At 32.8% G+C, this 27927-nt stretch overlaps 1 protein-coding gene across 4 annotated transcripts in view; it reads right to left on the reverse strand.

The window, feature by feature from the left end:
• Positions 1 to 25750, reverse strand: part of LOC145266716 (activated Cdc42 kinase-like) — a 386827-nt gene extending 361077 nt beyond the window's left edge. For all 4 annotated transcript variants that reach the window (XM_080122649.1, XM_080122646.1, XM_080122648.1 and 1 more), the window contains exon 1: positions 25175 to 25750. The gene's annotated coding sequence lies outside the window, so the exon portion shown is untranslated. The remainder of the gene's footprint in view (positions 1 to 25174) is intronic.
• Positions 25751 to 27927: the final 2177 nt, after the last annotated feature.

The following is a 27927-nucleotide window of genomic DNA, read 5'->3' on the forward strand; positions in this document are numbered from 1 at the left end:
TTTATTCTACTTTGTTTTTAGTCGAAAACAAATAAATTGTGATATATCCATTAAAACTAAAAAATAATTTGCATAATTCGGATTACTATTTTTATCTTAAGCGTTAGTTTCACGTTTCGGTTGATGCAACTTCTGATATACTCTGTATCTGTCGAACTCTGGAGTCCACAGAGAATTTCGAATGAAACAGTTTATTTAATCCACAAAGATAGTATGCTTATTCAATCTTATGACTTGTTAGAAATCCTAAGTAATTTGAAATTGTATTTTGTGTGTCGCCTGCCGTAAGGATTGAACTGTCAAGTTCCAAAAGAGTATAACTCACAATAGAAATTCCGTGCAGATTCACAAGTTCCACAGAAAAATACCCTAAGTTTGAAAAGATACACCTTAAGGTCAGAAATTACATCAACTAGAACGTTGTGAAAATAATACTTAAGAGGAGAATAGTAGTCAGAAGAATAAAAGGAATAGGAATCAATAACCCACATCTAGAAAATTCAGTAACTAAAGTAATGTTTTTACATTTCTATTATCCATATTATATACATATATTATGGTTGATTATCCAAATTATATACATATATTATGGTTGTACATATCCATAAATATTATGGTTGATTATCCAAATTGTATACAAATATTATGGTTGATTATCCAAATTGTATACAAATATTATGGTTGATTATCCAAATTGTATACAAATATTATGGTTGATTATCCAAATTGTATACAAATATTATGGTTGATTATCCAAATTGTATACAAATATTATGGTTGATTATCCAAATTGTATACAAATATTATGGTTGATTATCCAAATTGTATACAAATATTATGGTTGATTATCCAAATTGTATACAAATATTATGGTTGATTATCCAAATTGTATACAAATATTATGGTTGATTATCCAAATTGTATACAAATATTATGGTTGATTATCCAAATTGTATACAAATATTATGGTTGATTATCCAAATTGTATACAAATATTATGGTTGATTATCCAAATTGTATACAAATATTATGGTTGATTATCCAAATTGTATACAAATATTATGGTTGATTATCCAAATTGTATACAAATATTATGGTTGATTATCCAAATTGTATACAAATATTATGGTTGATTATCCAAATTGTATACAAATATTATGGTTGATTATCCAAATTGTATACAAATATTATGGTTGATTATCCAAATTGTATACAAATATTATGGTTGATTATCCAAATTGTATACAAATATTATGGTTGATTATCCAAATTGTATACAAATATTATGGTTGATTATCCAAATTGTATACAAATATTATGGTTGATTATCCAAATTGTATACAAATATTATGGTTGATTATCCAAATTGTATACAAATATTATGGTTGATTATCCAAATTGTATACAAATATTATGGTTGATTATCCAAATTGTATACAAATATTATGGTTGATTATCCAAATTGTATACAAATATTATGGTTGATTATCCAAATTGTATACAAATATTATGGTTGATTATCCAAATTGTATACAAATATTATGGTTGATTATCCAAATTGTATACAAATATTATGGTTGATTATCCAAATTGTATACAAATATTATGGTTGATTATCCAAATTGTATACAAATATTATGGTTGATTATCCAAATTGTATACAAATATTATGGTTGATTATCCAAATTGTATACAAATATTATGGTTGATTATCCAAATTGTATACAAATATTATGGTTGATTATCCAAATTGTATACAAATATTATGGTTGATTATCCAAATTGTATACAAATATTATGGTTGATTATCCAAATTGTATACAAATATTATGGTTGATTATCCAAATTGTATACAAATATTATGGTTGATTATCCAAATTGTATACAAATATTATGGTTGATTATCCAAATTGTATACAAATATTATGGTTGATTATCCAAATTGTATACAAATATTATGGTTGATTATCCAAATTGTATACAAATATTATGGTTGATTATCCAAATTGTATACAAATATTATGGTTGATTATCCAAATTGTATACAAATATTATGGTTGATTATCCAAATTGTATACAAATATTATGGTTGATTATCCAAATTGTATACAAATATTATGGTTGATTATCCAAATTGTATACAAATATTATGGTTGATTATCCAAATTGTATACAAATATTATGGTTGATTATCCAAATTGTATACAAATATTATGGTTGATTATCCAAATTGTATACAAATATTATGGTTGATTATCCAAATTGTATACAAATATTATGGTTGATTATCCAAATTGTATACAAATATTATGGTTGATTATCCAAATTGTATACAAATATTATGGTTGATTATCCAAATTGTATACAAATATTATGGTTGATTATCCAAATTGTATACAAATATTATGGTTGATTATCCAAATTGTATACATATATTATGGTTGATTATCCAAATTGTATACATATATTATGGTTGATTATCCAAATTGTATACATATATTATGGTTGATTATCCAAATTGTATACATATATTATGGTTGATTATCCAAATTGTATACAAATATTATGGTTGATTATCCAAATTGTATACAAATATTATGGTTTATTATCCAAATAATATACAAATATTATGGTTTATTATCCAAATAATATACAAATATTATGGTTTATTATCCAAATAATATACAAATATTATGATTTATTTTTATTTTATTTTTTTTTTATACAGTGATCACCACTTATCAAGGCCCGGATGCCACTCAGGGATAAGGGTTACTGCAAGTACATTACCTTAGTGTGGAGATTTGATGAAGTGTTTACTTAAGGGGGCGGTTCATTAGGAATTTGTTAACGTTGGACTTGAACACATCCAAGTTGTAGTCAGGTGGGAAGCAGGCAGACGGAACAGAGTTCCACAGGCGTGCAGTTCTTAGAAAGAAGCTTTGTTCATGGAATCCATGTTTTGATTTAGGCAGAAATATAGAGTGGGGGAAATTTTTCACAGTGGATTCAGCTAGACGGGTGTTTTTCGTGAAAGATTGGCGAGGGGGGACCAGAGATTGGAGTTCAGGCGAGCACCTTCCATGGAAATAACGATAAAACAAGGATAGGCTCGCAACATCTCTTCTGTGGGAGAGAGGTTGAAGGGTAGAGAAAAGGGCATCCCCCAATAGGCCACGAAGTCTATTTTGTACTCTGTCAAGGCAGGATAGGCTGTTTTTAGCAGCTCCTGCCAAGATATGGCAACAGTATTCCATCCTTGGACATACTTGGCTTTTATATAGATAGAGAATTGCATCAGTAGTGAGATATCTTCTGGAGCAGTAGAAGGATCCCACCATCTTTCCAGCGACCTTGGCAACATACAAATATTATGATTTATTATCCAAATTATATACAAACATTATGATTATCCAAATTATATACAAATATTATGATTTACTCGCAGTATTACCCGACCTTGGTGAGGGGTTGATTTAATGCCATTTTTTATGCTTATTAAGTGTAAGATAAAATAAATATGTGAAAATATAAATTTTCGAAAAATATCTGAATCGAAATTCATGAGAAGATTAAATGAGAAAAGAGAGAATTTTAAATAAGTGTTCATAAATGCATAAGTATTGTATAAGCAATGTGGTTTTATTGTTGTTATAAGTTTTGCTTTGATTAGTCAAAGAAAAAAATCATTTTTGGTAGGTTAATTAATTTGTATTTGTATAAATAAATGTTATTTAATGTGTTAATTAAAGTTAAGTTAATGGAAAACATGGAAGAACTATTTTTAAATATAAAAAAAATGTTAAGTTGTATTTATACTGTAATTGAGGTATTATCGTCTGAATTTTTAATTTAAGAAAGTAAATTGTCCAATTGTATTAATAAATGTCTTTCCAATTAACAGAACATTAAGAAGTTACATAGTCAAAAAAAAAAAGAAAAAAAAAGAGAAATCATGCTGTAATGGTCATGTCTGCGTGTGCTATGAAATGTGAAGTAGTAGTACAAACAATTTCATAACAGAAATATGGTGTCAGCATCGGTCTGGCTCATCGCTAAGCAACAACCTGAAAAAAATGGCTGGTCATTTTTATTTGCATGCGTACAATAATACATAGCGATTATCAGTTGCCGATACTTGTTGGAAACATTTCAATGCAAAACCTAGCTTAAAACACAACCAGGCACAGCAAGTACCTTTGTGTGTAATTACATAAAAATCGGTCAAGCCGTTTTTGAGTCTATAATGAACGAACTCACACACACAGAGACAAAGTTGCATTTATATAATAGTATAGATATAGATATAGATAATCCAAATTACATACTAATATGTAGATTTATTATCCAAATTATATACAAACATTATGATTTATTATCTGACAAGATTTAAGAACGAGTCACTTTTTCTATAAATGCTTGCAGAGATATTTACTGTGCATCAAACGGATACCATAATACTTAGTTCACTGTAACAATGGTCCATGAAAAAATTCAGCAATTTAAGTGCGTGTTGAAAGCCGAGAAAAGTTATTGTTAAACCGATTGCACTATTTATTATTACGGTCATATAAAATTAAATAGTTTTATCCTATTCGATTCTTTTGAAATATAAATATTTAAGTATTTTTCTAATTCTTTCAATATGATAAACTTACAATAAAAATGCCATTCATAATCAATGGTCACCACCATTTTTAAAAAAGAAATCTATGAACGTAACAACTCCGTTTCTTACGAGACATCTAAGTGGATCATTTATGTATCGTTGTTATAGAGGAACAAAATCACAAGTACATTTGTGTCTCTAGGGGCAAGAGGTAAAAGGCTTTAATGTAAAAGTGTTTAAAAAAACAAAAAAACAAAAGAAACCTTGCGTGTGTCACGTTTCATCAAACTGCTCTATAACTTGGTTACTCAATCGGCAGTGTAACAAGAGAAAAAAAAAAGAAAAAAGATAAAGTGATTGAACTAGTCAAACAAGTTCAGAAAAGAGGGGAAAAGTCACCAACAAATAAAAACACTAATAGAAATAAAATTATACAAGTGAGTTTCTTGTTTTTATTTCTAACAATAAAACATGGACCATTATTGCTCGTAGAAAAACATACTTTGATATTTAAAATCTTTCAATGATTATATGGGAATAGGTCTGAAAGAAATGTTCTTAGGAGTTAATCCTCACACACATCTAGAATAAGTTTCTCGGAAGGGATGGAGAATGGTATTTATGTTATATAAAAAGATAAAAATTAAAAAAAAAAAAAAAACGTATAGCAAAGAGTTTCCTCTAATGTCCAAGAGAATCTTGGTGGCATGGAATTTTTACAAGATAATAAAAAGAGAACACTGTACATCAGAGCAGAGTTAAACCAGCAACATTATGCGAAAATTCTTTATCTGTACTTAAACAATTGTGAAAAAGAAATTATTTCACGTTTAAAATTTCAGATAATGTTCATTATAATAACACATACTCTTATCGTATTAATATATATAGATTTTATTTTGTGTGTTATGCTTACATCTTTTTTCTTCCAAGTCACTGTCATTTAATTATGACATTCCATTTCTTGTAATCATTTTACCAAGAATTTTTCTCAAGTTTTGGTTTCGATTATAACTGATGCACTCAAGTCATATGATATATTTTTTTTAGTTTTGAAATCACAACTTAATAATATCGATAGAAAATTGATTCTATAATAATATATATAAAATCTGCATAAATTAAAATATATTTAAGCATATTTTACGACCAGGCTGCACCTGCTATTTTAGATAAATACTTTTGCAGTTTTAACAAAAGAGCTACAATAATATCATGGTGTCTCAATTGATGATGAATATCAACAGAATGCCAACATCAATTACATATGAAAGAGTCGGTTGTGGAATTTCCACAGGTCTCGCTAGTGATTAGCTAATCATTTTATCAAATGTGAATAGAGTTTGAAAGAGGCTAATAATTATGTGAATGTAATCTATTCAAGGTCATTATGACCTGAACCCATAACATGACAGCACCATAACAGGCTGAAAACATTGGAAACGAAATTCTAGCTGGAACTAAAGAGAAAACGATTTCTCACTGTTTCTCAAACAAAGAATATATTCATATCTACTTTCTAGTAGAATATTCGTACAATTAGGAGAAACTAGAGAAAGTGCATTAACTAGCAGAGCGTTAACTGTATTGACCAAGGGAAGAGTATCTGGCATGTGTACACAGTGGGAGCATGTATGGAAGTGAAACTTCACCAGTGAGGGTTGGGGACATGCGTTGCATGGAGAGAAATGATATGAGAATGATACAATGGATGCGTAATGCAAGTCTTGAAGACTACCTTAGATCTGATGACTTCAGAGGAAGATTATCTCGACAGTATAAGGAAATCTGTGCAGAACAGGAGACTTTGATAGTATAGTCACATTGAAAGAATAGATAAGTTCTTGGTTTAGTTTAGAAGTAAAAGAGCTGAGGTACAAAGATCAGTCGGCCTTTCTCTGCCAACTGACTCTGGTACCTCACCTCAGCTCTAACACATATTAGCATGTAAAATAATTGAATATGATGAATACAGAGGAAATGTTGGTTGGCTGATAAAATTCATTTTGCGAATTGTTAAAAGGAATGATGGTTGTTTTTTGTATGCAATTGAATAAAGTGAATTTCCTCATCATTCGTGAGTTTTTAACGTTTTTAAACGATTTTGCCTTTCATTGAACTCTATTCAGCTGAACGTGTATTCATTGATCATTTATTAAGCCACCTAACACTCAGCTCTAAGTTTCTGTATGGGGACAGTTACTATACAATAGACTGTGTAAATATCTCTACTGGACTATCTGTAAAAAGTTGAATATCAAGTGTAGCCACAAGTCGTGGGAACATGTTTACCAGAAACAACAGTTGGAAAGAAGTCATACACCACCCACTATGACTTTGCAATTCATGTAGCTAGAAAACGAAGCTGTTGAACGAGACAGTGATAGGAGACAAGAGGAGGAAGGAGCAACCTAGTCAGGGTTCATGATGAGGATGGATTAAAGAGAGCGGAGAGAGACAGGATAAGTAAATACTAAGATCTTATATAAGACGTTAAAAGAAACTGGAACTTTAGGAAGGTCTTCATCATTCCCGTAATTATAGAAGCAACTAGGTTCATGAAAAAGATTTTCAAAAACTGCCTGGTGAACCAAATGCAAGACAGATACAAACAATTGCGCTTAAAAAGATTGTTAGAATCTTAAAAAGATCTCTCAGTTGGAATCTCTGAAAAAGTAGGTGAATGTCTGGAAGATGGTAGGATGTTCAACTTTCATCAAAAACAAGACAAGAAAATTGAAAAACGAAAAATAGAGAAACAAGATTCATATTCAAAGTATGAAAGGAAAGAGAACAGTAAAAAAAAATATTCCAAAGAAATAATAACGCATAACAATGCACAAAACATCCAGAAATTCTACGGAATATTCTTAAGAGAGTTAGAGAAAAGTGCAATATTTTAAAATCTGACAACGAAGCAGATGAAATTTTTTTAAATAAAGCCTTAAGATTATCTTTACTATTATATAAAAGGAACTTTGTGTGTCTGTGCGTTCGTTCCCTATGGACTCGAAAACGGCTGAGCCGATTTTTATGAAATTTCACACAAAGGAACTTCATGTGCCTGGCAGTGTTCTTAGGTTTTGTATCAGAGTGTTTTCGATAAGTATCAAGAATCAAAATAATCTGATGACAGACGATTTTTGACCGAAGTTAACACCTTACACAGCCTAAAATCACAAATGCATTTGAGAAGTTTTATTACCATACAAGGCGAAAGGTACGGCATATAAAATCAACAGTACGTTCTTTGATATAATAGGGGTACGTTCAAAATTAATGTTTCTGTTTAGAACACAATTGAAGCATGATACTTGACTTTTTTTGCATTTTAAAATTTAAGCCATTATATATAAAATGATTATATAAAATCAATAGTAGATTCTCTACAGTGCAAAGTAGACTACAATGTATTGTGAAATAAGTCATAGCGAGAGGCATGTGAGCTTCCTCCCAGTGCACTGCGATGGGTCCCCAACTAGAGCAGGTCATCAATTGATTGTAAAATGGACGATTTCACTGATTTCAATGACAATAAAAATATGGGAGTGTGAAACATTCATTGATCATCATTCAATTCTGGGCAACGGCACGTCACCATGCTAGTTAAATATAAATAAATATTTAAGTATTTTTGTACTTCTATCAATGTGGGAGAGCTACAATAAAAATGGCATCTCATAACACATGTCTGCCATCCATTTAAAACGTAATCTTTAAAATCTTAAGAATTTATGGTTACTTTATTACTTGCTGGTTTTAGTTAAAGAGAAATAAAAAGTGAAAACAAGTTGGTAAACAGCTCATGATTCTCATTTTGTTTTTCACAAGTTAAGATTTCTTGTTTATTTGTCACCGTTATATAGTTGAATACTCTTTTGTAATTGCGAATTTTTCAGTGATACGTCAACTTATGCAGGTGCTAAGTTTGCAAGATGTTGAGCTTAGTATACCTAGGGATTTATATATATAAGATCACTCTGACACTAAAAGCATTTAATAAGAATAAATGTTTAATTTCAACTTGTATCTCTCACGGTTCAAAGTAGCCTAGTGGTTTGGGTCCCTACTAATGAAGCCAGACATGACTTCTGTTGCCGGGGTTCGAGTCTCTCGACTGGTGTTAATCGTCACACCCTGCACTGATGATTCCCAAAAGAATGAAACACTAGTGTCTGTAGGTATTTAATAATTATTACAGTAAATATATATATATATATTATACACATGCACACACAAGAAAAGACTAGATTCCATTTCTGTTTGATAAAAAACAGTTTTATTTCTTTGTTGCAGACCCTCTATTAGTTGGCCAGTCATGTACAAATTCCAAGAGCAATAGGAGCTTTCTATCATGTCTGAAAATGACAGTTCAATGAGCAATATCAGAGATGGGCCCCTGTACAACTCATGCTCTCTACAGATCCATGTTATGACAACAGAACCATTGCAAACACACTCAAAATGCAACTCCAGACGGTTCAACTCAACAAAGTTTCCGTCTTTAGTGAGGTTTCAAGAGAGAGGCACGTCATGTTACCTCACATCTTCAAAGTTGGTTTGAAAATCAACACACAAAGTGTACTTGAACGTGCTGAAGAGTGTGGTGATTCTCTGGTGCAATCAGGTGGCTGCTGGCAAACCCTGGATGTGGCAGCAGGACTCTGCGTCGGCCCACAAGTTCAATGAGACCCAGGCTTGGCTACAGAAGGAGTGCTACAACTTTATATCCTTCTCTCACTGCCCCCCCTCCTCCATCAACCTGAACCCACTGGACTACTTTATTTGGTCACATCACCAACATGACCTCCCACAATGCTAAAGCCAGCCTGATCACCACCATCCACAGAGTATTTGCTGAGCTCCTGCCGATGCTTGTGAAAAAGGCATGCTCCCAGTTCCATAGTCGGCTGACGGCAGTTACATTGAATAGATGTCAGCTCTATTACATAATCAAGTTATCTGAATTGATTTTTCAATAAAAGTTTTAAAATAAACTGTAGTGTTGTTTTCTTTAAGATGACAAATGTATCATTCCATCCTGCATACATAAAACTCAAAGTTTCTTTAGAAGAGATATATATATAGATAGATAGATATATATAGATAGATATATATATATAGCAGAAGGACTAAGAGAAATATAATATATATATATATATATATTATATTTCTCTTAGTCCTTCTGTTTCTGTTTTTCTTGGAAACTACCAGGTCAATCTCGTTTAAATTTTGTATAAACCTTGTAAAAAAGGTGCAGCAAACTAACTATTATGGTATCCGTTCAATGTACAAAGAAGGATCAATCGAGATTAATATTTAATGGAAAAATACAAATTTAATCATATTAAACAATCAATTTGTTATAAAGCACTCATTCTAAATCAACGAGCTGTAACTTTTGACCGTTTTAAAGGGTTAAACTGTCACACACACAAAAAAAAATTGTATTGCTGTGATTTCCAAAATGAACTCCAGTGTTTAAAAATAGTGCTCAATAATATGTATAGCTGTAATGTGTAATTTTCTTTTTTATATACAAACATTATTTGCTACACTAATAATTATATAAATTATACAAAATATAAATCATTCTTATATTTCAACAAATCCATTTGAACACTTGTGTTTGTTTCCAATAAATTTGAATGGAATTTTTATTTGCATAAAACTGGTCAGAGAATTAAGAGAGGAAAAAGTGACGAAAATGGACATGGAAAACTGTGGAAAATGGGAGAAACATTTCAAGGAATTTGTATTTACATCTGGATTAAAACCTAAAGCAATTATTTTTCAGAAAACTATTTTATCGCCTAAAAGTCGTTTAAGTTTTTCAATTTTTGAGATGTGAATTGATATTTTGTATTATCAAGAACTCGTGACATAACAGATGAAGTACTAGGTAACATTCAGTGACACTATTGGAGATTCAATCGTTACTGCTGGCGAAACTAAACATTTGCAAATTACTTAAGATTTTGACCCGGTTATGGTTGATGAAACGAGAACATGCTATTCCCATCAATTAAGTATTAAGTGTTCCGTTTGAAATTCTGTGCAGATTCCAGAGTTCAACAAGTGAAGCATCCATGGTCCCCGTGAGTGCACAGTGAACGAGGCATAAAAAAAAATGACTAAGTTCAGCATTTGACCCCCCCCCCTTAGCCCCAAAAGTCCCCAGGGGACGTCAAATCCTGGTGAAAATGAACAAACCGTATAGTTTCTAGCTTAACATATGTAAATTTGAGTTCTGCACCATGCAAAAAATGAAATCATTTACCCCCCCCCCTTTAGCCCCAAAAGTACCCAAAGCAGGGCTCTATGGACAAATTTATCTTTAGTTGACCTTTGACAACTAAATATTTTCGTTTAGTAGCCAAATAGAAAAGTTACTAGCCAAACCCACATGATTTTTAGAATATGACATCTGTGATGATTATCTACATAAAGTTTTTTTTCTGTATATTTTTAAATAAGTGTGATTCTAAATATGCAACAAATTTTATGTTGATACTTGAAGGTATAAACATTCTAATTTCTTCAGATGTTTTTTAAAACAGCTTTCGTTCAAAGAAGAGTATATTGCACTATTAAACTTTTAGTCTTTAAATAATTTAACTTTGTTCGTTTTATTAAAAAATAGTCGGAAAGATATTTTTCACTCATTAGTGAGCTTTGGAAGATTGTCAGTGAAAGAAATACAATCGCCAAAAGATAAGTGTTTCATTATTTCTAGTCGCCACTTTGAAAAATCACTCGCAAATGCGATTGTTTCACTCGCAATTTAGAGCCCTGCAAGGCCTTAACATATTTAAATTTGAGTTCAGCACCATGCAAAACTGCTAAATAGACATACACAGAAAATTTTGGACAAATATGGTAAAATAGTCTCCAAAATGGAGTGTTATTATTAGCCCTAAAAGAGATCTTAGGGTACACCGAAGAGTTATTGCAAAGTATAGACAAACAAAATTATATAGAAATCAGTTAGTTACAACTTTTCCAAAAGTTTTATAAAAATCCAAGGCATCAATTTTTTTAATAAGCACAAAAGTGTCAATTTTAGCCTGAAAGGCACCCCTAGGGAACAACTGGAGTTTTCCCAGAAAATCCATTCTGTTACTTTTTTACTCATATCATGTTTAATGTTTGTGCAAAATTTCAAAATATTCCAAGGTGTAGTTATTGAGAAAAGTACAGACGAACAAACGACAAGAGTGAATTTACAGGTTCACCCTCCTTTTATGGGGGGACCAACAAGATACACCTGAAGAAGGTCGAAGATAATATCAGCTAAAATGTTCTGAGCATATCACACAAGATGAGAACAGTAGTCCAAAGACTTCAAATAACAGGTAGAAGCCATTTGCTTTGTGCTTTTTATACATTTATTCTGATTCTTCTCTTCCCCACTATATTTTTCCCCGATTAAACATTTAAAGCGAAAATGTGTGTGTGTTTGTTTGTGCATTTTTTTCATATGTCCACCAAAGGCTGGGGGGGGGGGGCGCTCGGGGTGGTCACTCATTCTTAGAACTTTTTATATACTCCCTAGATTATAATATCTCCGATTTACAAAACGAGGTCGTAAATATTTTATTTGAGTGACTTTTACATACTAAAAATTCTCACTATTCTGTCTTCACGCCCGTTTGTGGTTTTTGTATAAAAAAGCAAAGCTAATGACATTGACGCCAGCTTTCCGGCTTCGTACGAGGAACGTCCACACAGCAATTAGCTTTTATCATTGTGTGGAAAAAAACTCATATCAGACAACTGCTATTCATTTGGACACTCCTGTATGTATGGAAGCTGGTTTTCCCAACATCTTCAGGAAACAAAAGCAAAAAACAGCCTCACAGCCAAAGTTAAGTGCGGGATTTCATTCCCTTTGGCGTAATGTTTGACCTCATTAGATTTACGCACTTGTCACTTAACTTTTTAATCATTAAATTAGAATGCTTTTCAGTTCCTGTCCCGCCGTGGCCTGAGCGATAAGATGTCAGGGTTTTTTTTTTTTTTTTTTCCACCTTTGTGTCAACGGTTCAGGTTTGAGTCTACCTGCCTACTACAGCTTTTTTTTTTTTTCTCGACACACACCTATCAATACTCGGGCAACGCTGGGCACCCCCACTAGTATCAAATAAAAACACTAAAAACTTATCCAGTTAGGTAGGAAAGTAACTTATCTTGCTTTTGATAACATTTATTTGTTATATATTTGCCCTTTTGGCAACTTTTTCTGTGTATTGTAATACAAATCCAACAAGTCAATAAACTAGAAAGTAGGTGTTAAAGCATAAACATTTTCATAAAATCAGACATTTGAAAGTGGGAGAGACAATTTGAACAACAAACCATATGTTTCACGTCCTAATAACGATCATTATTGTTCATTTATGAAAGCATCCAATATTAATAGCATTGTTAATATTGCGTTCACATATTATGGAAAAAAACAATTATTTTTTTTATTACATTTTTTTTACCCCAAACAAGGCACAGTGCCACTTTGATGTAGGGGGGATACTATCAGAGACATAAGTTGCAAGGATACTATGTAGGGAGTTGAGCAGCAAGATGTCTGTTCACATTACATTTGAACTTCTACATGTCAGTACAGTTGGGGAAGCAGGAATCTGGAAGGGAATTCCAAAATCTAGCAGTTCTAGAGAAGAAACTATTAGAGTAGAAGGCTTTCTGGCATCTACGGATCTCTGTAGGGGTGAGATTTTGCTGCTTGTCAGGGGTACTTACGTTGAGGGGGTATAAGAGCTTGTAGTTCATTGGAACATTCACCATTAAAATACTAAAATCAGGTAGAGGATTGTTAACGTTGGACTTGAAGACAACCATATTGTAGTCAACTGAAAAGCAGGCCAGTAGAACAAAGTTCCATAGGTGGACAGGTCTGAGAAAGAAGCTTTGTTCATGGAATTTTCATTTAGATTTAGACACAGATAGTAGAGGAAACTTGATGGTTGTTGTTGAACCTAAAGGAGTGTTTTTTGTGAAAGTTTGGTAAGGAGGGGACCATAGATTGAAGCTCAGTCGAGCACTTGCCATAAAAATAATGATAGAGTAGAGGCAAGCTCGTCATGTCTCTTTAGTCTGAGTGAGAATAAGGTGGATAAAATAGAATTTAAAAAACTTCAGAATATTGAAGAATTATCCTTTTGAAAGATATTGTAATTTAACATCAAATTACATTACAACTTGGTATGATTACTTTGTTTTTTATAATCTCATAAATTTTATACGTCCACACAAGTGAAGAGTCTATCAGCCAAGTGTGCACAGTGTGATTACGCATGGAAATGAAACACAACACATAAGGGTTAAGCATGTGCGTTACATGGAGATAAATTATAAGGGAATATTTCTATACATCACGCTGCATACACATGCCCGCTACCATTTCTTTAGTCAACAGGAATGTGCTGCTGGTTAATAATGGCAAAAATTCCCTGAGCTTAATCCATTCACTCCTAATTCTTGCAATCACATTATCACCTGCTCATCCCTGTGCTCCATTGGTACCATCCAAGTAAGAAAACTTGCAAAGAATCTCAATAGCGTCACCATCGAAATATACTTCCTCTACGTTTGAGTTCTCCTCAATTTTCGTAGTATTACACTACTTTCACATAAACTGGCTATCATCTCTCAGCAGTTATTCCACAGCATTTCTTGTATAGCTTGTGAGGATAACTTTTGCAGATTATTTACTGTCAAGTGATGAAGTAGGCAGGTTCTTCTGGTCCAAAATTACATATCCCAATGCTGCTCAGCTTATTTCAAAATCGACAAGTTGAACAATGGACTCAGAAATTTCCATAAAGTGTCCGATCCACAAAACTGAATAAAATCATTTAATAATCTGAAATTGGATGAAATGAGACTCATTCTACTTGCTCAATGAATAACCCTAACGCCATATGCGAGAATGTCACCAGGTAGGTGTCTTAACAATAAAAATGATTTCCAAAAATAAAACTTTAGACTTTCACCATAATAAAACAATTTCCACGCGACATCTTTCATATTTCAAAATTCATCAACAAGAGACTTTAATTTGACCAGCCTATCACAAATCGAACTCATACCAATAGCTCCCCAAGAAGTGGAGCAGAACTTTACGATTGTATTTTGCATAATAAATGCCAATTATTTGTTGGATAATGTTACTTGTTTTCAATAACAGTTGCAACTATGGATCCGTTTGATTTCAGTGAGAAAATTGTGCTACGCCCAGCCAGTCTCACAAAGAATACATAATCATCACCCTTCGATCATTTTATTCAAATGAGCTATTTTCACTAGAAACGAGTCTTAATATGCGACTTATTGAACCCAAAATAAACTTAAAGCATATAAAGTAGATTGTTAGTGCCTATCATTGGTGTCAGATGCTAAACACAGGAAAACCATAATCAATGTCCTGGTGTCAGAATATAACAATGAATTATTATCAAAAATAAAATGGACGAAAGCCAGTTCTTGATTAGCCATTAAACCAAATAAGCATACGATTAAGAAATCAACAAAAAATGAGAAAAAAAGAGAACCAAATTTTGTGTGGTTTAATATGTTAATATATTGAATTACGCATCATATATTAATTAAGAGTTTAGGGCTTGATCCAACTGATTTCTAAGATCCAAAGCGAAGATTTTTACAATATGGTAATTGTAATCTGCTGAATACAAAGAAGCTTTAATATGGAAATTATTTTACTGAAGACAGATTATTACACAAAAATACTTGGTTTATTTTAAATTTTAAAAATATTGCAGGAAAGCTAACTGGATTTTGATTCAATGATAGAATACTGATGTGGTTGGAAAATACTAGTTTCCTTGTTTAAGAATACACATGAACCGTAACACTTGTTATTCACCTAGAGATTTCTTATTCACAAATTTAAAGCTTGTCAGAATCTACAACCTAAACATTTATGACTATCTCCTTGCTCCATTATTATAAGAATGGTCTCTGTGGGTGGCTCAAGAAATCAGAAAGTGATTTTTGAGCCATTATCATTTTAAGGGTTATTTCATGACTCGAAAAAATATTACTGTGTATCTATTTACTTGCATCTTCACGGGGGGGGGGGTGCAGAATTAGATGCAAGATCAGTTTTTAATGTGGACAAAATCCAGTTTTCTAAAAGGTTTAAATTAGAACAAAAATTACAATTGCCTAAGCTTAGACAGATTTCTCTTTCACTGATTGAGTACAAAAAATATGAAGTGTAGAACCAACACGGATACTAAACTTTACTCCTAGCCAAAGGGATCAAGGAATCCAAAAATCTTACTTTCTTAAAAAATTGGCTGGTTTATTTACACGTTTCTCAAAATGAGTAAATTGCTCAAAGACTTGACCACTCTGTGCTTTGTTTTGATTATTAAAAATAAGAGCAGCAAATTAAAAGAAACTAGATGAGAAGAAGTGTGACCTGATGATTTAGGGCTGGGAAATGATGACGAAATAAGAAATCTGGAGGCGCTTTGGTGGTGGTGGTGGTGGGGGGGGTTCAAACAGTGGAATCATGAAACTCTTTTATGCTAAGAATAGAAAATCTTAAGGAACATGGAAGAGTCCCCTCCCCACCGCCATCCATAATAAAGAATTAGCTTACTGTTTATGACTTACACAACACATCTGCCCTTAAATTGTAGACAAACGTATTAGTTGGATCTGCTGATATGACCCCCCCTCCCCTCGAAAATGACCATTTGTGTGTAATGTTTAGATAAGCGTGGAAAGTGAAAAGCTTTATGGAGCTAGGATAAACGTGGGAATCAAGAGAACCTAAAAATACCAGCAAACCTTTTTATCTAAACATTTTTCTGCACATGATCAAAATGGTTTGCTGCTGCTACTACTTTTTGGGGCGGCGGGGGATCGACTTCGTTGAACAACTTCATTTCACTTGAGTTTCACACATTTTGCATAAAATCGCCATCCAAATTGTGAGACTGGTTGTCATCTTTTAAATACAGTCCTTAGCTCATTTTTTAATTATAAAAATGTAATTTTCATTCAAATTTTTGATTGATCGCTGCTTTTTTTTTTTTTTTTTTTTTTTTTTTTTTTTTAATTTCGCCATCAATATTTATTTAACGTTTGACATTATTTGATAAAAAATAATTTTACAAACTTAAAAGCAAAGATGGAGATTAAAAACATAAAACTGCTCGATCAGAATAATGGCCAATCAATAATTTGAATTCAAGTTATATTCTGAAATAAATTATTTCAAGACCAAAATATAAAATGGTATTATTTTTTTTATTTTTTATTTTTTTTTTTACGATCTAACCCACCGTAATTTCTTGGTCACAGAGTGGTCAATGTGGCCTTGGTCTGGTTCTTTCACTGAAGACTTACCTGCAAAGGGTGTTTATTCTGAAAGCCGTTCTTAACATGGGGAGGTTGAGGGCATTTATACTACGCTGGATCAGGTCGTAAAAAAAAAAAAAAAAAAAAATTTTTTTTTTTTCAATTTTTTAAATTAAAAAAGTTTTTTGTTAAAGCTGAGGAAGGAGTATTCTACCGAATGCCAGCAGCCGCTATCCATTCCAACTGAGAGATCTTTTTAAAATTCTAACTGTAACCTTATCGTCTGTATAGTCACCAATTTAATACAAAAACAACGGTTTTCTAATTTTAGAACACGAAGAGTTTAATGGTTTTATTTTTATTTTATATTTTTTGTAATTATTTTTAAGTAGAAAAAGAAACCAAGAAGATAGAGATAATAGGGGAGGGGGGGCTTTTCAATAGATAAGGGGTTTTCTTAGTGGATGCCTTCATGGGATTTTGCCTCGAAGAAGAGATGCAACAATGAAGAGCGGGAGGGGGGTGAATACCAAAATGATGAATGAACGGAGGATGAAGATGAGAGGAAGGGGATGTAGCAGCATCCTAATTTGTAATCAGCTGAATAACAAAAAGGACGATACGACTACACCAACAGTCACGCATCTTGTCATAATTTTAGCAAGCAGTCGTCAGAGAAGAAAACATAAAATGTAAACCTAATGTTGACAAATAATGGACGAATCGTGGTGGAGGTGGGGGGGGGTGACTAGCGATCTAAGTTTCGTTTTCAAAATAAAAAGGAAAAGGTAAGAAAATGGTTGGAACAAATAAAAGTTTTTAAAAAGACGTATCTTCTTGGGAAAACCAGTGCATCAAAAAAACTATAAAGCGACGCAGAAAATTTAAAGCGCCATTATGCCTTAAACTGATTAAGATCGACAACCGGCGCATTTGCAAAATATGTCCCAAATGTGAGGGAGACAACTCCATTATTTTATTTTTTTATTTTTTTCACAACACCTGATGTTATTTACGCATTTATTGTACCGTGCTGAAATAATAACGTTATTTTTTACAAGCGCATTGTTAGCACGGGAAGAGGGGGTTGTAACTATTCTGCACTTTCACCTAACAATTTTAAAAAAAAAAAAGTGGGTTGTTTTTACAATTCAGATATTCGAAAAAGTGGTAAAAAAAAAAAAAAAAAAAAAATCCTTATATAAATATCACCAAAGTTGTTATTCCACCGATCTGGATAGGTATTGTTTTTACTTAATATAAAGTGTTTATATTCGGCTCAAAAAAATAAGTAACGTCAACTGGTACTCGGGCGCAAGAAAAATGTCCGCGTACCAAATACACTGCGGCCACTTTTCCTTGTGCTCTTGTACCGGTTGGCATTACTTTTTTTTTCTTTTGAGCTGAATAAACATTTTACATTAAGTAAAACGCGTTGAAGTGCAGAAATTAGGAACTCGTGACTTCTGGAAAATCTATAACAGTGTAGTAAATAATGGGCAATCAAAAATTCTCCCACTATTCAATAATATTGAAGGTGTTTGCACGGCAATCAAGAAGGCTCAATCTGCTTACCGTCGGTTTGCCTCAAACTCTACTTTGGACCCAGCAAACCAATCCCTCCCGGATTTTCCTCTGCGGACAGAAACCACACTAAATAATCTGAAAATCGCCACTTCTCAAGTACATGATATCATGAAAAATCTAGACACCTCAAAAAAGCAGGTGGACCCGATCTCATTCCGGGTGTACTACTTAAAATGCTCCCTGAGTTTGCTCCAATTCTCAAACAAATGCCTTAACGAATCTTGTTTTCCTGACTGCTGAGAAACTGCTTCTGTGGTACCAGTCTACAAGAATTTTGGCGAAAGAACTGACCCATTAAATTATCGCCCCATTAGCCTCCTCCTGCTTGTTGCCAAAATATTTGAGTCCATAGTTAATCAAGCTCTAGTCCACAACTTCAAACTTCTGTCCGACCAACAGTATGGGTTTAGGCAAGCTCGTTCTATTGCAGATATTCTAACTAATCTCTGAACATATATACCATGCACTAGATAAGGCAGGGGAGGCTAGGGCAGTAGCCCTAGATATATATAAGGCCTTTGGCAGGGTGTGGCACGATGGTGTTCTCATGAAAATCAGATTCTATGGTATTACTGAACGAATAATAATTAAAATCCTTCTTAAATGAGAGAAGAATTTAGGTTGTCATCGATGGTCGTACGTCAAAATAATAATATAAATGTGCTTGTACCTCAGTGGTCGATCCTTGAACCTTTATCATTCCTGACCACCCTGATAAAAATAGTCTTTGAGATGGGTATATTTGCTGACGACACCACACTCTGTAACAGACATGAGGGGAAAACGAATGAGCACATACTCTAAGCAATGGCTGAAACCCTAGAGGAAGATCTCTAGTCTGTAGTGGAATGGCGACATAAATGAATGGTCACATTCAATACTGCCAAGACTAAGCTTCTTTACTTTAATAACTTAAAGAAACCTGCTCAACCACTAATAGCCATGGCTAAAGATACATTACCTGAAAGTGCTTCGTTCAAACTGTTCACGGGGAATATGAGTGGGAAAAGATACATCGAGGGCAGCTGCAGCTACTGCAAGAAAGGTGGGCTCTCTCTACCGTGCTAGAAAGTTACTTATGCCCAAGAGTATCCTATACCTCTATAAAGTCATCATTCGCCCATGCATGGAGTATTGTTGCCACATTTAGACTGGTGCATCTACTAGTTCCTCCTTCTTAGATAGTGTTTCAAAGAAAGTCGCCAACCTAATAGGTCCCGCACTATAAGCTATGTGTCAACCTCTTTACCATCGAGGAAATGCTGCATCCCTCTAGCTCTTTTACAAGTATTTTAATGGTAGGTGCTTTGATGACGTAAATACTCCTGGCAAACCCAACAAGCAGCAGAATCCCACTCCTACAAAATAGAAATCCCCAAATGTAAGAATGCAATGTAAACAGGTATCTTGCTGCTGAACTCCCTACATAGTATCCCGGAAAATTATGTTCCAGATAGTTGCCCCCTACATGAAAGTGGCACTGACTGTGCCTTATTTTGGGTGAAAATGCAATAAAAAAAAAATAAAACAAAGTAAAAATTCTGAAAACCTATCCAGCTAGGTAGAAGATTAACTTATCTTGTCTTAGGTAACATTTATTTATATAATTACTTTTTGGCCACCTTTTCGAATATCTGTAGATTCGAAAACAAACCCTTAAACCGTTTTGTTTTTTTTAAGGGGGTGAGTGAAGAAAAGATCCCTGGGAACGTTCGGCTAGTTTTGCATGTTGGATTGAAAATGTTAATTTAAAAAAAAAACAAAAAAAACGGAGATATTAAATAAAGGGGACTTTAAAAGAAAAAACAAATTACATTTTATTTCTAAAAAATACACATTTAAATCAACGAGTTTGTTTAGGAGTGCAAATAGCGAAGAGGGGGTCCGAAATTCGAACCTCGTTTTCAGTTTGGGAAAATTAGGTCACGTGGTACTCGGTCGACGGTGTCACAGCAAATCTCTTCTGTTTTGATCCGTGTGTGCTTTCAATCCTCTCCTCCACAATAAAAGTTTAAAAATTACCCCACCCCCAATTTTTTTTTTTCCTGTCATTTATTTTATTTACGACTTTTTGAGCGATTCTCTGAACTCCAGAGAGAACAGCATGGCGCTAACTTTGTAGACCCCACACAATAAATAAATGAATAACAAATGCTGCGAAAGATAAGTTATTCTTCTCACTATCTGGATGTTTTTAGGATGCTTATGTGTCTGTGTTACCGGGCTATTTTTAAATAGTATTTAAGTTAAATTCAATTGTTACGATATATTTGTTTATTAAATTGTTAGGTGAAAGTACAGAATAGCTACAAAACACCCTCTCCATGTTAAGAATGGGTTTCTAAATAATAAGGTTATTTCAGTGAGGTAGGTATGCATGCATTGCATTGCCTAGGTACTGTTTTAGCGTTTTTACTAATTTTTAAATTAAATCTTTAAGAATACTTATTACTCCATCTAGAATTACAATGAGATTTGAAAAAATACTACTGAAAAGGTCGTGTAAAAAAAAAAAAAAAAGATCGTATTTTGTGATCATTAATTTGGGACGCTGAAAGCGTACAATAAATAACCACGTCGCAAAATGCAACAACACCTTCTTCAAGGTAAAAGTCCAGATAATTTAGCCATTAATATTTTAAAAATATTAGACTGTAAAAAGTCAGAAAAACAGAAAAATAATAGAATACAAGAAAACATATGTTAAGCATTAAAAGAAGAATTGGTGTTTCATTAAAAGGAGAATTGGTGTTTCATTAAAAGGAGAAACTGTAAGAATGGTGAGACGGAGTTCTTGTTGCAGAGGAAATGACCGACTTCTAAACAAATCGATCCTTTTTTTTTTTTTTTAACAAATCGATTCTTTCTTCAGGAATTTGCGCGTTATTTATAAATAGAATCAGAATTAAATGAACTAAGAATCTAATATTCTCGCGTATGATTATTTTTATTGATCAAGTTAAAGCAAATTAAAAAAAAAAAAAACTAATTTTAGGGATCATTAACCATTTCATGTTCATAAAATTTTTTAATGGTGAAAAAAAATGCCCAGTTTTTGTTACATGATACAAAACGTTTTTTTTTCTTCAATTTTAATTTAAACGTGTCAACTTTGGTATATATAGCAAAGATTAATACTCTCAATAAAATTACCCCACAAAGTAAAATTCTACTTTTTTTAGGCGATTACGTGTGACCATCCTAAAAACTTGGGGAAAAGATGAAAAAAAAAAGTTACATTAAGGTATCAGTTTTTTCGCGTATAAATTTAATGTAAAATAATCCAACACTTCCGGGCCGTTTAGGGTTTTAGAAAAAACAACTTTTTATTCTGTTATTTTATTATTTTTTTGGGGGGGGGGGGAATTTGTTTTTCCTGTGGAAGGGTTTACATTTTACGCTATTATGTGGCGCTAACTTGTACTTAAAAATATACGGAACTTATCTCTCACTCTGAATTATTTTTTTTCTTTTGCAAGGTCTTTCAAGATGTTCACACGTAATCACTTAAAGTATAAAAATGTATATATACGGTACTTATGCAAAGAAGGTTCCGTGTGTTGTTGCGGGCTTTGTTTTTGACATTTTCAAGTTTAAATTTTTACAGTATCTTTTGTTTACCGTGTACACTCCCATGTTAAGAATCGGGTTTTTAATATTTCAGCACAGTACCATCTCTGTATAAATACCAACATTACTTTATACGATCAAAGTGTAGTACCTGATCTATCCTCGGAGTAAAGATTCCCACCCAAAACTAAAATTCTACTTTTTTCTTTTTTTTGGTGATTACGTTCGAATACTCTTAAACTTGGTGGAAAGGGGGGGGGACAAAGTAAGGTATCAGTTTCGCGTATAAATTGAATGTAAAATAATCATCCTTTTTCCGGGTAGCCCCCTGTCCCTCCACTTCCCGTTAAAAATTGACCTTATGTCTGACTTTTGTAGTCGAACAAGACGAGGATAAATGAGATTTAAACGCGCAACGATTACTACAATTTTTAGTTGGGTGTCCTAGACTTTGCCCTCGTGGGGAGAATCAAATGAACATGCCTAAAAAAAAAAAAAAAAAAAAACTTTATTTTTGATTTAGAGGCACGAATGAACATGAATACTTGATCTTACACACTTTAGGTCAAGAAAACGCAGCCCCCCCCCCCCACGATATTGTACCTTACCGAACATTACCCAATTCTTTCTTGAAAAGGGCAAGGGGTGAGAGGCATAAAACTCCTATATTGTTACTATTTACTTGGCTCCTCACGAGGGCAAAATTAGACACAAGTTAATGTAGGGGAAGTCCAGCCAGCTCCCAAAAAAGGAGCACTGTGGATAGGAACAAACATAAAAATTGTCTCGGTCTAGAAGAATTTCTCTTCCACCAACCGAAGACAGAAAAAGTGAAGTGCAGTCAGCAATGCAGCAGCAGCATCAGAACAGATACTACACCGTGAAACTCCTTTATTATAGAGGAAATGTCGACGAGATTATACAGGTTCGGTTTTTTCCATCCACCATGGAAACATTTTGAAGGAAGCTGAAGTCCCCCCCCCCCCAGAAAAAACCTTGCGTGTAGGGACTCTTTTAATCACGTAGCATCCTAGATGAAAAACACGGTTATATTTAGGGGAAAAATAAGTGTAAATTATTAAACGATGACTAATAATAGAATCACTCGCGTTATTATAAAAATATTTAAAACATTAAGTATGCTTTAGGCCGTTAACCAATTTTTTTTTTTCTGAAACAAAACATTCATAAATATATAAATAACTATATTCTTTTAAAAAATAAAATAAAGTTTCCATCCCAATTTGAACCCTTTTTATTCGAAGTTTATCTCTAAATTTGGTAAATTTATCAATATTAATGATTTGACTTACAGATAATTTTAAAATGCTTCAAACTTTTTTTTTTTTAATTTTAGATTTGTTGCACGTTTTACAAGAAATTATTTTACTTTTACTTATTTTACGAGTTCAACTGTTAACTATTCTGGACTTTTACCATACTTTTTTTTATATTGATTATTGATCTAAAATTCAGTCTTACATTTTGCAATTAAAGGTGTTTTTTTTTGGGGGGGGGGTCAAGAAAAAGTAAAAGTACAAAAATAAACTGAAAAATGAATGAAAATACGAGAAGTTGCAAATAAAATATAGTTTTTCTGTTTTTGTTTTGATTTTAAGGGAGAAAAAAAATATTACTTTATTTCGCTGGATTTACTAAGCGTTACCTTTCATTTTTGTCTCCCCCCCCCCTCCCCCATTTTTAAAAATAAATTTTGTAATGTTAAATTTGATCATTACGATAATCGTTTGGTCATTAAATAAGTGAAGTAAGTGACATTAATTGAATTAAATTCTCATAAAATTCTGTTAAGGTAATTTTTAATATATATTTTTTTTAATTATTGGATTTAAAAAGCTCCAAGAACTTCCACTTTTGGCACTTTACGCAGTTTAACATTTCCAAGCAAATTTAGAAAGCCATTCTTAACATGTTAAGTTGTTAACTCTTGGTGGATGCAAAGAGAATCGCAGTCAGCAAAGTGAAAAAAAAAAATGGTATTATACTTATTTTGAGCATAAAATAAATGTTTCATTGTTGTTTTTAGTATTATAAAAAAATATCACTTAAGAATATTTATTGATTTCTTTTTCGGAAAATAAAATAAGTTTTGGTGCTAATGCAGAGAGTGATCCATCCGCGCTATTTTTTAAATCGCATTTTTAGGTTTAATTAAAGTTTTATGATATGTTTTTTTATTCAATTGTAAGGTTAAAGTACAGAATAGGTATAAAACACCCTCCTCTCCCCATGTTAAGAATGGCTTTTTAAATAACATTATTTCAGCACGGATCATTCTCTGCACGAGTACCTAAGTTTTTATCTGACACTTCGGGGTATATCCTTCTGAAAATTGTGCAGTGAGTGCATCACTGCACAATTTTTTAATACGAGAATTTGATGAGAATTTTGACGCTAGATTTCGATTCGACAGTTTAAAGGCGTTAAAATTCCTTTTAATTTCGAAGGGCCACAAAAGATTAGAATGGCCGAGTGGTTTAACGAAGAAACCGAAAGGCATTCTGAATGATTTTTTTTAGTACTTCACGCTGTTGCATTTTTAATTTAATAAATAATCGAGTAAAAGGAAATAAATAAATAAGATCGTGCAAGTCACGTAGAGGCGAGATAGACACGCGAAGTAGAGTATTTTCATTGAATGTTGAGAGAAAGCGATGACTAATTCCGTTCAAGTATTGATTAGAAAAATACGGCAGTTTCCAACGGCCTTGAAACACAGAAATGATATTGAAATACCGAATATTTTGTTAAATATTCGGAATTCAATCATATTTTGTTCATAAACACGAACTGAACACGTTCAAAAATATTGAAACACAAAATTTGAAATCCAATGTAAATTACACTAGCAACAACACGTTGCAATCAAAATAACGACGCAAAGAATAATTCACAATTTTAAAAGAAAATATTTTACAAAATAGTTCGAAATATACAAATACATATGTTAATCCAATCCTTTTTTTTTTTTATTATTATAAAAAAAAAAATCTCATAATTTTAACAAAACAAACAACAAAAAATATACAGTCGTCTTACCTTATAGGTGTGGGTGGTAGATTTATTAATGAAATGCCGAGAAAGAAAACCAATGGATTCCCTTTTTTCTTTCTTTTTAAATCTTTCCGCTTCTTTGTGTAAAGAATTAAACGTTTTGTTTGTCTCGGCAGCAAAGTTAAAATCTCCAGTTTATTTCTTCGGGTTTAAATTTCTGATACGAACGTATGTACATATACACACACTTGTAAACCATCCAGGAGAGCCAGCAAGTGCCCGTCGTGCCAAAAGATTAGTAACAGTAGTAGTCGCAGTGGCCGCCTTCACGGGCGAGTAGTAGTAGTAGTCGTTCAACGTTTTCTCTTTAAACGTTGATTAAACAATGATCTTGCGACTTTATGTGGGGAAACAGATATTTAAACCCTTGATCAATATGCACAGACTATGTCATTCAGTGCAGCGAGTGAACCCTATGTGTTTTATTTTTTATTCATTTTTTTTTTTATTTTGCTTAGTGTTTAATTTCATTGTGTTTGTGTAGTCTACGATAATACAGTAGTAGAAGGTGAGGGGTGAGAAACCGTACCCCCCTCCCCCTCTCTCTCTCTCTCTCTGCCCGCATCTCATCATCACTTAATCTTGTTTCTTCTTTTTCTTCAGCATCAGTGTCTGTTCTCATCCGATGCCAACAGTAGGGTTAGTTAACCATGATCGACACCCCACTTTAAATGTTTAGTTCAACGAAAGTCACTGCCAAGTTCAACACCGTCTTCTTTTAGTCCAATTCTTGGCTCAACACATTTCATGATCATCTCGAAATGTGTAGAAAACGGGAATTCAAAGCTTTAAAAGAACCTAGAGATTTTTGTTTTAATTTAAGAAGAAAAGAAAAACATTACAAAAACAATTATAGAGTAAATTTTAACTTACATCTATCAATATTATTCTAAAGCTGTGTTAATCAACGTTTGTTTCCATAAAGATTTTTTTATCATATACATCACACAAAATCACACAAAAATATGTTAAAACTAGATTTTTTTTTTTTACGTTGTTAAAGGGCGAAAGTATATAGTACATTGATAAAGACTGAGTGTTTTATGCCAGATTGCTGGTTCAATGGTTGAATGTGGTTAAATGTGCGCAGATTCTTGCATTAAATATCAATCCCTATTAATTCCAAACTGTGCATCGAACGGATTCTATAACATTTAGTTGGCTGCACCTTTATCATAGCAAAGATTCATACAAAATTTCAGCCAGATTGGTCTCGTAGTTTCCGAGAAAAAATCGAACAAACAGACTAAGAGAAATATAATATAGATATTTGTCACTTTTGGGATTGAGTTATGTATTTTCATTTCAATTTTTTCTAATTAGCCATAATTTGTAATTAACTGGGAATCATTTTACTTTCGTGTGTGTGTGTGTTGTGTGTGTGTAAATACAGTATTTATGACAAAAATTACTCAGCTTTACGAAATATTAGTCCCTTAATTATAAGCGAAAATCGTCATTTTCTCCACCATAGTAGAGCGAGAGCGCATTAAATGTCATGTATGTGATGTTAGCGTGTTTCCTATATAAGCTGGCAAGGGATTTTTATCCTCGGCCTCAAAATCAACAAAGATTAGACGATTCCTGTAATGACATAGTCCCTGTTGATTTTGCGGTGTAATGCTAGTTTTGTGCATTTCTAGGAGGTCCATCCTCCCAGGCTTTCGTTGAGAAGGAGTTAGTTTATTGCTAATCGCCTGCGGCACCCTTAGTGGGGAATACCGACGTGGTTGCCCAGACACTTTCTGTGCATGTCAAAATGTCCCTCCTTGGGGCACTGACTTCTCAACCCAACTTTCCGACACAGTTCTTGTAATCCTATAGAGAGAAAGGTTAGAGAATCTAAATAAAAACTAAAAGTGCATTCTTGTGTAAAATTTTCAAACAAATCCAATGGAAGCGATCCCAAATCTCTAAGTTACATTTTGTTTTTAAGTAAAATTAAGAAATTAATTTTAAAAAAATATTGTTTATATCCATCTTCATTCAAAAGGGTTACTTTTCGGTAGATTCACCGGTTGTTAACCTAAATTTTCCAAATGTCAGAACGAGGCTTGTCTGCGGGACCTACTTATCTCAGTTTCATCCAATAACCATTAAGCCAGCTTGACATGATCGTTAAAAAGTGTTTTCAAAGCTACTTATTCTTAACATAATTTGAACGATTCGCGCATGCACAGGCGTGAAACAATTGACAAACTGATAAAAATCTGAAGCCCCACCCCCAAGTACCAATTTTTCAATTTTAACCCCTTAGTATCCCTATTTTTTCTGAATGAAAATCGATTAAAAAGTTTTCCACATGTCTGAATACCCTATATACCAAATTTCAAGTCTGTAGATCAAAAATTCACTGAGAATATAAGTTAGGAAGTGCCCTCACACACACACACACACACACACATTCTCACTTTTATAGATATATAGATGTATAAAAATTTTGGGGGAAACTAATGAAAGTGACTCCAAATCTCAACATTCCCCTCTTTCTATGTGCAGCCCCTCCAAATGAGCTTCGAAGACAAAACTAAAAACTCAAAATACATATATTTGATCTTAATGAAATTTAAACCGTATGCACTGATTCAAACAGTTTTCCTAAATTTTCAAACAGAAATATATATATATATATATATATATATATATATATATATATATATATATATATATATATATATATATAAATGCAACTTTGCCTCTGTGTGTGTGAGTTCGTTCCTTATAGACTCGAAATGGCT

The sequence above is a fragment of the Euprymna scolopes genome, chromosome 4 (assembly GCF_053919585.1).
Source record: "Euprymna scolopes isolate OS-2025 chromosome 4, ASM5391958v1, whole genome shotgun sequence".
Classification (NCBI taxonomy): Eukaryota; Metazoa; Mollusca; class Cephalopoda; order Sepiida; family Sepiolidae; genus Euprymna; species Euprymna scolopes.